The sequence below is a fragment of the Humulus lupulus genome, chromosome 5, assembly GCF_963169125.1.
Source record: "Humulus lupulus chromosome 5, drHumLupu1.1, whole genome shotgun sequence".
In the NCBI taxonomy this organism is placed as follows: domain Eukaryota; kingdom Viridiplantae; phylum Streptophyta; class Magnoliopsida; order Rosales; family Cannabaceae; genus Humulus; species Humulus lupulus.
In genome coordinates this window covers 198,502,704-198,513,406 of record NC_084797.1, presented here as the reverse complement: position 1 = coordinate 198,513,406, position 10,703 = coordinate 198,502,704, and the positions used below count along the sequence as shown (strand labels likewise).

The 10,703-nt window shown below is 32.1% G+C and overlaps 1 long non-coding RNA gene across 9 annotated transcripts; it reads right to left on the bottom strand.

The window, feature by feature from the left end:
- Nucleotides 1–2,461: 2,461 nt before the first annotated feature.
- LOC133778021 (uncharacterized) lies at nucleotides 2,462–7,038 on the bottom strand. Of its 9 annotated transcripts, none has more exons than XR_009868967.1 (5): nucleotides 6,383–7,038; nucleotides 5,567–5,845; nucleotides 5,423–5,470; nucleotides 3,294–4,642; nucleotides 2,462–2,721 (listed from the first exon to the last, which is right to left on the bottom strand). It is a non-coding gene; the product is annotated as an uncharacterized LOC133778021 (long non-coding RNA). The 9 variants fall into 9 exon arrangements; XR_009868962.1 differs by adding an exon at nucleotides 6,287–6,318 and having other exon boundaries at nucleotides 2,463–4,642; nucleotides 6,485–7,038; XR_009868966.1 differs by having other exon boundaries at nucleotides 2,464–4,377; nucleotides 4,586–4,642.
- Between the last annotated feature and the right edge of the window lie 3,665 nt (nucleotides 7,039–10,703).

The following is a 10,703-nucleotide window of genomic DNA, read 5'->3' as shown; positions in this document are numbered from 1 at the left end:
AAGAAATGATAAGTTTTATTTGATACATAAAACTGTTCATGGGCCCACAAGAACATGTACAAGTTATTTACAACTCAAAAATGTCATTACTGTTCCAAAATTCAAACCCCGCCGACCTAAGCGGCAAAAATAGGGTAAACCCCCTAGTTCCTCTGAGAACTCCTTGGTCGTGGTGGTCAAGCGGCCGCATATGTACACATCACCACCTAAGCTCTCCACTCAAGGCTGGGTGAGCTTTTCTTTTCCTTTACCTGCACCACATAGCACCCATGAGCCAAAGCCCAGCAAGAAAACTTTGTATTATATGTAAACATCATCAAATGATTATCATTATAATCACACAGAGCTCAAAGTTTTCAAACAGATGAGTGAATATCACTTGAGGTTCTGGCAAACCATACTGAGTGACTGACGAGCAAGTCACTAACTCAAATGGAAGAGTGGCTGCTAGGTAAGCCACTAGCCTTCAACAGGTTCTGGTAAACCATACTGAGTGACTGACAAGCAAGTCACTAATTCAAATGGAAGAGTGGCTGCTAAGTAAGCCACTAGCCTTCAAGTGCTTATAATATTCATCGAACTTGAGGTCGGTCCGGCATTAATGCTCTTTGAGTCATTCAATGCAGAAAGTCGATTAGATCTAATCTTTATTGGCTTGCGTTAAACACGCTAAGGCTGTCCTGACTAATGAGTCAGCGCAACATGACCAGTGCCCAGTACCATTGCCGAACCTGACTAATGAGTCACAGCTTCACAGTTGATACTAGCACCTTCGCCAAATCTGACTAATGAGTCAGTACCATGCACAAGTGAGCAACATTTGCTAAGTATTTCAAAATCAATTCATGTCCACATTTATACAACCAATATGCCTCATGAATAACCATTCATGTCACATTTGGGGTGCAGCTTTCTTACCTCTGGTTCGAGCTAGAATGAATAAAAGAACGACCCTTGAGAACGATCAACCTTTAGCTTCCTTAGCGGTTACCTACTTATAACCAATTATAATCCATTAATAAAATAAATTAATAAATGGTTCACAATCTAAAACCACACTTCTGGGATCAATCCCCCACTCTCGGGAATCTTAATATACTCAAACGGGGCAAAGGAACCAAACCCCGAGCCTTAAGAATCATTCCGTGCCCTAAAATAGGTGTGCTGAAAAATGGACTAGTGCTGCAGCCCTAATAAATGGCATTGCAGCCCTATATCAAAGTCAGAGAGCCCAGCTCTCTGCCCTGCCTAGCGCTGCTGCGCCAATTACAGACCAGAAACTTTCTGGTTCTTCTTCCTTGCGATTTCTCTTGAAACCAACCCTCCAAACCAATCCAAAACCTTACCAAAACACCCAATTCAACCCCTAAACTTCATCTACATCATACCCTCATCAAAACCCAATCAATCTTACACAAAAACTCCCATTGATTCCAACTATCCACATCAAAACTATAAGCTGAAAACTATAAAGAAAAACAGAGTATGGCTTGTTTTCATGGATGAATTCTTACCTCAAATGGGATTTAAGTCCTTTTCAAAGGATGAACCAAGTCTACAACTTCCAAGCTTTGATTTCCTAGCTTGTATCTTCAAATTGGGACCAAAAACTTCAAAGGAAGAAGGAGAGAAATGGATGTACGGGAAGGGAATTTCTTGCTCTGTTTTTGTTCTGTTTTCTACAGCCATCTAAAGTCTCATATACATCCAAACCAAATGACCTAAATGCCCCTAGGTCATTTAAGGCTTCTAAAGTTATTCCAAGGGTAAAATCGGTATTTCCCAACCTATTTCGTTAAACATAATTAATTCTCTCCAATTCCCGCTATTCTCGATAATCTCAAACACCGATAATTTATGTCCCGTTACCCTTTAATGCCCGGTAACATTCTAATCATTAAAAACACCCCGAGACTCACCCCGAGCCCCGAGCTTAAGCCTGTTATGACCAAATCGATAATTAACACCATGATCGTCTCATGCCGAATGGCTCGAACAAACCCACATTATAATGTGGTCTCAAAATATATCACCAACATGCGTACAAATAAACAATTTACCTTCAACGGGCCAAATTACCATCACACCCCTGTAATTAGAAATATGGACTCACATGCATGCATTTCACATCATATTATAATATAATCAACATATACATGCATTTTATCAATTAATAACATAATTAAGCAAGTATGGCCCTCCCGGCCTACTATTCACGCCTTTAAACACATCGGAGAATTCGGGGCATTACAATAGGTGTCGTCATTGCTAGTAACGCCGACAGTTAATAGGTGTCACCATAACATTAAATTTATGTATATATATGATAATTTTTTTATATTATATTTTACAACTTTTAATTATATTTTTAACAATTGAAGTTTGATATAAATTTAAATAAAAAAATTACTCACATAATTAATTATTATTACCATAACTTGTAAAAAAATTATATTTATCATAATAAAAATTCATATACGTACAACATTTATTCATACAATTGAAATGTAAATAATACATCAAATCCCCATGAAAACTAAATAATTCTCAATAAAAACTCATTATAATTCTCAATAAAAATTCATTATTCTTAATGTAAATAATACATCAAATCCTCACTGTACATAATTCTTACAAGCAAGAAAGAAAATAATACCCAACAACTTGAAGAAGAATTTCTTGTTGCCTTGGTTCTCTTAAATATCAAAGTAGAGTTTTAGCCTACAATACAGAATAAACACCATTAAAGTCAAACCAAAACTAAAATAAATAGAGTACTTGAGGTTGCAAAAGAAATAAAAAGGATGACTGAGGTTTTCAGTCAATCAATATGCTAGTAACGTCAAACTTTTGTATAGCACTTTATACTATTGAACCTAAATGTGATCACAAAAACCAAAAGTGATGCTCAATGTTATAAATCACCTCACCAAAGATATTAGACAAGGGACAAAAAGTACAAAATGTTATGCTATATGTGTATGTCAACACGCAATAAGTACATTCATACAAGTATTGTTATAATCAAACCAATCAAACAAACACAATTCAATTATAGGATAATCATGGACAAGTCTACATCAATTCAAACAACACACAAGTTTTCTTTCTTATCTCCGCAGTACACAAATTTCTCAGATCTTACTTCACTAAAACACACAAGTTCTCAACTTTCCGTTATCACCGCAACACACAATAACAATCTCAGAACCTACTTCACTATGGATGAATATTTAAGATGTTCAAACTCCTCTAACATTTGCATAGTATTAAAATAAAAGTTAGAGGCATACCTCTTGCAAACTGTTGCAAAAAAAAAGTTTCTTTGAAATCTATCTCAGCACATACACACATTTACAATGTTATAATATATAATGAAAGTGAGTCAAATCTGAATTAAATAATTAAATAATAATGCAATGAGGAGAAAAACCAAATGCTCATCTTACTCTTTCTTCTCAGCCTTGGGTTGACTCAAATACTTAGCTTGTCCACCTAAAATATATAGAAAACTACGTCATAACTTAGTTTATACTATTTTCAAAATGCAAAGATAGATTACCCTTTTGACAAAAAACTAATATAAATATATATATACATATACATATATTTATACCTACAACCTTTATAATATTTATGTGCATGTAGAAGAGTCACCACCAACAATCTATATGCTATATATGTTGTAACTAGAGTGATGATAAATATAACTAATGTTCCATATTTCAATCACATGTCCCACAAGTGCCCTACCATATCTCAAATCAAGTTTTCTTCAACTCTTCTTTGCGCTGCTCAAGAAGTGAATAAATAAGAAAGCTTTACCAAAGTGACTGTGACTTTGAGGATTATCCTTAATTTTTCAATTACAATATAATAACACACATAACTAATTCTTATATATAACTGAATTTGACCTTCGGCCATGACCAAGCATATGTTGAGATTATGATATTATATATGAATACCAAACTACATATATGACAAGCTTGAAGGCTGATTTGTTCTCTATATTTTTTTTTGTTCTTGTTTATTTAGGAATAAGATAACAAAATGTGCAGCTAGGGAAAAGGATAAACGAGGATATCGACTATATATATATATATATATATATAGACTGTATCATCAGGCCACCTAATTTTTTTATATGTATATCTTTATTAGCCACTTTCAATTATAATTACAAAATAAAATAAAAAAATGAGTTCATTGAAGAGCACACCATCACCTCAGTCCTCGTGACTTGCAGGCTACCTAACTGAGTGCAGGGCCTCGTGACTTGCCACCACCATCTCCTCTTTCCATAAATAAATAATTAGGTTTTTTTTTCCTGTTGCTTCAGTTTTGGCCATTAATTTGTAATAGAGACTGTTCAAACTATGACAAAAACATAGAATGGGTTTCAAATCTGGGATATCTTCAAATTAATGGGCCCAAAATAGAATGCATGTTATTTTGGGTCTAAAAATAAAATTAACATGTAAATAATAAAGCTTTTATTTATTAATACCTGTAAGAAATCAGATAATTGCATACACATGAAACCATGAAAACATGTTAAGAGCAAGTATAAGCTAGAACTTACCACACAAGCTAGCGCCAGTGGAATATTCTTTGAATCTTCGGTATCTATATGTAAAATCTAAGAATAGTAGAAAACTGAAGGTTAGATTCCAAAAGGAAATACAACCTCAAAACGAAGTAAAACGTGGCATGATATATTTGTGGCTATTGAAGAAAATTCAAGAACTTAACACAAGCAAATAAAACATTATTAAGACTAAGGTACAGTGATCCTCCTGCTTATGCTTGACTATGTGAGTAATACCCACGCTATCAAAGAAATGTTATGTATTTACAGCTTTCATGATCCCAAAAAGTGTGTAACTGTCAAAACTTATAAATGAGCAAAATGACTACAGAAAAAAATCTATAATCATAATGAAGACTAAGTTAAACTGTAATGGGGAAGAAATACTTCAAAATAGTTTACTACATATGGCTTTTGTCAACCTGAAACTCATTGGGAAGAGATGACAACTAAATGTACTATCAAGAGAATAACTAATACAACAAATAACAAATCCTACAGTAATACTTTTCATTTATTCAAAGTACAAGATAGCCAAATGATTCCCTAAACTCAAATTATCCACTAATTATCTTTGCTCATATGCCTTTTTCATGAGACACTATTAAATAACCTGGAAACATATCACAATATAATGAGACTCGTTGACCATTGTAATAATATATCAAAGGCATATACTTCACTTTCAACAACATACATTTCGTTACTTGAATATATTGCAGCTGTGATACAACTGAACAAATATCAACTCATAATAGAAAGGAGAAAAAAACAGAGGTCCTCAAGAAACTGAGAGTGTGCAATGGGCTTTATGCCATTAAATTTAGCTACCTGTTTGAGAGTAGAGGGGATCCGAGGCAGGAGCTTTGATTCCACTAGCTGCATACACATCAATTTATGTTATAGTAACCAACCCAAAAATCTACACCACTTCAAATACCAACATCAAAATTGAAAACGTTAACAAGTAATAACCTTGAGATTTTAGTCGGATGCATAATCAGCAGCACAATCAATGGAAACCTTGAATACATTTTCGGATCTCTTAAGAAGCTCGAAAATGTAGACATCGCCAACTTTCAAATAATTGTCCTTGGCAAAGACTTTCCAACCACAACTAAATTCAGCTCTCCTTTTGCTGTAGTTTTTGTGCTTTATTTCAAATTTAACAGACCAAAATCCTCTGTCCGGAAATCAAAAGAATGACAGAACCCTCATTCTTAAGGTGTCCTTAGCAAAGTTCAATGGTACTGTCTGAAAATATACAAGAAAAATAGCTTATGTTACAATGGTCAAAACTCAGTGCAAAGAATATGGTGGTATTCATTCAAATCAGTAGACCAGTATAACTAATAAAGCTTATCGCCAACAACAAAACAACTTAAGATTTGAAATCTTAGACATTCTTCAACAAAATACTAATATATTACAAATAAATTTGTAGTTATTACTACATAGTTCTACATCATTAAGATGGATGATACATATCTGTCTAATGTTAATATATGTCAGGATATTTGGTTAGGATATTTTAGAAATATCCACTTCTATTTTTTTCACCACTTATATGCTGGGAATAGATGTGTGACAGTATCTTCTTTTCCTTGAAAATTGTGATGAACAGATAAACTTTGTCCTGTAATAACTAATATGTTTTGAGTGTTATGATGGGGATTCTCATTGAGCAATTTTCACCTCTGCAGAAGTATCGCCTTTACCTGAGCAGGCTGCAAAAGGAAAAGGAAAGTGATGGGAAAACTTCTTTTGGAGGGTTAAACCATTATGATATACCTCTAAAAGATCCTTCAGTAAGTTTTGGCCTTCAAAGCTCAACTAGTGTTCATCAAAATGATGTTCTGAATGGAAGCTACAGAATTTGCAGCAGTAACTTACTTCTCCAGAATGTGGATTCCAGCAGCCATGAAGACGATCTCAGGAACATAGTTTCAGAGCCAGTGGTAGAAGCTAAGGCACCTGCAGTCAACCTTCCTGATTCTCAGAAGAATAAGAGTTCACAAATGAGTTTCTACCATTCCTTTGCGCCATTGGAATCGGAAGTAAATTTTGCAGCATTTGAACCCGGCATTCCAGTAAAGTACTCTTGGGGTGAAGTTTCAGAGATTCAGTTTGGGCAAGAACATAAACCCCTTATCCACTTAGAGAATGGCTTCACCAAGCTGCCACAACCAGATTCACTGTACCAAGTCCATGTCGAGCCGGTACAGTCAAATTCTGTTTGAGAGGGATGAGAACTGAGACTGAGAGGAGGCGAACGTTGCGGATCGGTGAGAAGGGAGAGAGGAGAGAGAGTGAGTCGCGGAGAGAGGAGAGGAGAGAGGGCTGGTCAGAGAGAGGAAGGGAGGTCGGAGGACACGGATAGGAAAAGAGAAGAGGGAAAAATAAAGAAAGGGGCGAGAAATATTAGGAGGCTTAAATTTTTTTAACGAGGCAATGCCGATAGCTTGCCTCCAATAACGATAGCTTATAACAGTCGATATTGCTTCATTAAAAAATATTAAAACTCTATAATTCCACAGTAATGACATATTTTAATTTTCTGCATTTCTATAATAAGTTTTTATAAAAAAATATTTAAACATATATATATATTAACAAAAAAATCATTACTAATAAATTTATACATTAAATTTTTTTATAATATTTTTCTAATTATTAAAACAACTCTTTTTTAACTAATACAAATTTATAAATGTATTAAGAATAATATAGTTAATTTTATAAATATGTTAAAGAATAATAAATTTAAATTTTTATATAAAAATTATTATAAATACAAAATTTAATAATATCAAAAATTTAGAAACAAAAAAAATCTAGTTTTAAAATTTTTTAATAAATACATAACTTTTATAAATATATATTTACATAATTTAGTTTATTTTTAAAATTATACTATTCATTAATTTTTTGCAATATTTTTCCAATTAATAAAACAACTCTTTTTAACTAATACAAATTTTATAAATATATTAAAGAATAATAAATTTAAATTTTTATATAAAAATTATTATAAATACAAAAATTAATAATATGAAAAATTAGAAACAAAAAAAATATAGTTTTAAATTTTTTTAATAAATACATAATTTTTATAAATATATATTTACATAATTTAGTTTATTTTTATAATTATAATGTACAAATTTTATAAATATGTTAAAGAATAATATAGTTAATAATATAGTTAATTTTATAAATATGTTAAAGAGTAATAAATTTAAATTTTGATATAAAAATTATTATAAATACAAAAGTTAATAATATGAAAATTTTAGAAACAAAAAACATATAGTTTTAAAAGTTTGTAATAAATACATAGTTTTTATAAATATATATTTACATAATTTAGTTTATTTTTAAAATTATACTATTCATTAATTATAATTTTAGATTTTTTATTTGAATTTTGGCGACATTTTATGACTGTCGGCATTGGGGTCAATAGCGACAACGTTTAACTGTCGGCATTGGTCTTGAATTAACTGTAGGCGTTGGAGTCATTAGCGACACTTTTTAATTGTCGGCATTGGTCTTGAATTAACTGTTGGCGTTGGGGTCATTAGCGACACCTTTTAACTGTCGGCATTGGTCTCGAATTAACTGTCAGTGTTGGGGTCAATAGCGACACATTTTAACTGTCGGCATTGGTCTCAAATTAACTGTCGGTGTTGGGGTCAATAGAGACACTCAAAAGCAATGGTGACAATTATTAGCTGTCGGCGTTGGTCTCTATGCCTACAGTTTTTAACTGTCGACGTAGAGTCCCGCCAAGCAATTACGACAGTCAACAGAGTTGTTTGTCGTGGTTAGGTGTCGGGATAGCCCAATTTTGTAGTAGTGAGAGTTTCAAGAGTTACTTTATAGGATGCTATTGAGTTTTAAATGTTGCTATATATGGTTTTTTTGAGTTTTAACAATTTCTTAACATGTTTTATGGGTTGTTTTGAAGTTTCAGTGGTTGCTTAATAGGTTACATATGAGTTTATTACTACTTGCCTTAAGAATTGCTTAAGGAGTTTCAAGAGTTGGTTTATAAATTATAATTCAAACCAAGTTTCACAATCCAAACCATTTGTTAGGAATGTTATACTACTAAGCACTCAATTTGTAAAACGCCATTTTTATGCTTATTTAGAAAAATACCAACAATTATCCAAAAAGGTCTAGTGGAGCCTTATTAAATAGAGGAAATTACATTTTATATGAGTTTTTTTAATAAAGTTTGAAAAAGTAGTGTTTTTTTTTCCAAAAAAAAAGTTATTCTATGAATTTTTTCAAAGAATTTTCACTCTTATGGGTTTAGTTTCCCATATTTTTGTATAAAAGTTAGGTTATGTCATAGTTTTACTCTTAATCAAGTTTCCCATATTTAGTTAGTTAGCAATTGTGTTTCCCATACTTTGTTTTTTTCTTTAATAAATTTTCTCATACAAATTATGAAAGTGTAATCCCCATATTTTTCCACAATAATGACATAAAAGCCATTTATGAAGAATCCCCTATTAAAAACATGCAATATAGGCTCATTTGTTCAAAACAAAATACAATGTCTTTGATGCAGTTCATAAGAGAAAAATAACTAGAGTCTCACTAAAATTTAAATAAACATAATAAAACTCAACATAAGTCTATTGGCGTTCCTAAATCGTTTTCCTTCATAGCTCCCAACAGCATACACACTTGCCTTTGGAACTCCCCAGATCACCATGCGTGCCAAACAGAAATTCTTTCGTCTACCTAAAAGGAGGAAAGCAAGGGGGTGATGAGTTAAAAGCCTAGTAAGGAAGTACAAGCACAAAACATAACAGATATTCATAAAGCAAACTAGTCTCAACATCATAACTTTAATATGAAAGTAACATAATTCATATTGTTGTGTCGCATTCAACACGCTAACAATAATTTACTCTTTGAATACAGTCATACATCATATCAATAACATACAATTCATCTCATAATATCAAGATCAATTCTCAACGGTCCAACATAGCACATAAGAATCCAACTAACTTCCTTACCTCAAGTCCGACCTATAAAAATGGTGAGGTAGCTTCCAATGAGCCTAGAATAATCAATCAAACACTCGTCTTAATATCAAGTAAAATTAAGCATATCATACAAGTATATCCCATGTGTGCATGGGCCATGTACGCGTGGCACCTAACCCACATAATTTGCACAACAACTTAGTTCTAACAGAAACATACATCTAGTATCACATAAAAATCACAAAAGAATAATTTGTTTCTACCAATTAATCTTCAATGATTTTTAATCAAGCAGTATGCATTTAACCAAATAACATATAATTGCACGTAAAAATACTCTTGCATGTAACATGCGTACGTGAGACCACTCTTAAAAACTTGCTTAAAGTTGGTAATATTAACTCTCATTTTCTTGTTTATTTCACAAAAAGTTAACAAGCATTACAAATCTTAAAATAAATTACCAACTTAGTTACTATTATTTATTCATTTAAATCATACCAAAGCCATACATAAATTTTATTAAAAAAATTTATTTTTCTCATAATGTTCATAGGTTAAATTGTACAAAATAATAAACTTGTTTGTTATTTAATAACTTGTTTGGAAACACGCTTTTCAAAATAATTAAGTTTATGAAAGCTACCTTGAATTTGGAAAAATTAAGAAAATAGTTTTTCTTTCGACTAATAATGTAACGTCCCAGAATTTCCTAATAAGGCTTTAGGGCCTTAATTAGGAGGTCAAAATGACAATATATGTAATTATGTGTTTAATGATTATATTAATTGTTATTATGTGAATTATGTGATATATGTCTGAGACGACATTATTATGTGGGTTTATTTTGGTTACTAGGCACGAGGTGATCCTAGTGAGCAATTAGCGAAAAATGTCACAATGGGAATAAATACCCGGCTCAGGGTGAGCCTAGGGGTATTTTGGTAAATTAGTACATTACCTAGGATTATTGGGTAGTGGATATTTATTTGGTGTTATTTAAGATAGTTGAGATTTATTTAAGGAAATGTTAAGAAATGGTGGCAAATGACTATTCATGCCCCTATGGGCATTAGAGCGAAAGCTTTGGACTTAAGGGCATT